At 47.9% G+C, this 1,526-nt stretch overlaps 1 non-coding gene across 1 annotated transcript; it reads left to right on the top strand.

Annotated features, from left to right (window-relative positions):
* The first annotated feature begins 356 nt into the window (after nt 1-356).
* TRNAK-UUU (transfer RNA lysine (anticodon UUU)) lies at nt 357-429 on the top strand. Its single transcript has one exon. It is a non-coding gene; the product is annotated as a tRNA-Lys (tRNA).
* The last annotated feature ends 1,097 nt before the right edge of the window (nt 430-1,526 follow it).

Here is a 1,526-nt window from a genome sequence, read left to right as displayed (position 1 = left end):
GGAGGGACCCACTGGCCTTCAGGGACCAGCACCCACTATTGAAGTTGATCCTGCTCTGTCTCTTCTCTAAGTGAGTAAAGCACTGTTCCATCCAGTGCCTGACTACATTGTTTTCCTTGGCAACTCTGTTACCAAGATGCAGTGGGCAGAAATGTTTAGACTTCTATTCCCGGTGGCCAAACAGCACTGTGATGACCTCAGCTCTTCCTCCATGTAGTGGGAGTCCTCCCCTGACACTGGTCATCAATATATGATGTTCTGCTTGACACCTTTCTGATCCACAAGATATCAAACTTGCCCATTACATTGATGACATTATGTAGATTGGATCTAGTGAGCAAGAAGTAGCAACTACTGCCTGAGTAGCTCAGCTGGGAGAGCATCAGACTTTTAATCTGAGGGCCCAGGGTTCATGTCCCTATCCAGGCGCCAAGAATAAATAAATAAACAGAAGAAGTAGCAACTACGGCAGACATTGGTTTTTATTGGTGAAACATATGTGTGTCAGAGGATGGGAAATAAATCTGGCTAAAGTTCGAGGCCTTTCCAGCTCAGGGAAATTTCAAGGGTCCAGGGGTGTGGGGCACATCAAGATATCCCTTCTAAGGTGAAGGATCAGGGAGGGAGAGAGACGCAAGAAGGAAGAGATATGGGAACCTATGTATACGTATCACTGGTTCACTTTGTTATAAAGCAGAAACTAACACACCATCGTAAAGCAATTATACTCCAATAAAGACGTAAAAAAAATAAAAATAAAATAAAGCGAAGGATCAGTTGTGGCATCTGGCCTCTTCTACAACCAAAGAGAGGCACGACACCTTATCGGGCCTCTTTGGATTTTGGAGGCAGCATATTCCTCATTTGGGTGTGCTATTCTGGGCGATTCACCAAGTGACCTGAAAAGCTGCCAGCTTTGAGCCGGGCCAGAGCAAAAGAAGGCTCTGCAACAGGCCAAGCTGCTGTGCAAGCTGCTCTGCCGCGGGGGCCACACAATCCAGTAGGTCCAATGGTGCCTGAAGTGGCAGTGGCATACAGCCATGCTGTTTGGAGCCTTTGGGAGCGCCTATAGGTGAATCGCTGCACAGGCCCTAAGGACTTTGGAGCAAAGTCCTGCAGTCCTCCACAGATAACTACTCCTCTTTTGAGAAAGAGCTCTTGGCCTGCTACTGGGTCTTAGAAGAGACTGAATGCTCCGAATGGACCACCAAATGACTGTGTGACCTGAGCTGTCCATCAAGCCATAAAGTTGGGTGTGCAAAGCTGCACTCCGTCATCAAATTAAAGTGGTATGTAAGAGATCAGGCCTGACTAGGCCCTGCAGGCACAAGTAAGTTACATGAAGAAATGGTTCAAATTCTCATGGCCTCCCACACACATCCCTTCCAGCCTGCACCCATGGCCTCAGGGGAAGTTCCCTATGATCAGCTAATGGAAGAAGAGAAGACTCAGGCCTGGTGTGCAGTTGGCTCTGCACAATACACAGGCACCACCCACAAGAGAAGAGCTGTAATACTACTGACCCT

The sequence above is a fragment of the Globicephala melas genome, chromosome 10 (assembly GCF_963455315.2).
Source record: "Globicephala melas chromosome 10, mGloMel1.2, whole genome shotgun sequence".
NCBI lineage: Eukaryota > Metazoa > Chordata > Mammalia > Artiodactyla > Delphinidae > Globicephala > Globicephala melas.
Note: the sequence above shows the minus strand (reverse complement) of the source record. Positions and strands in the feature narration are given on the sequence as shown.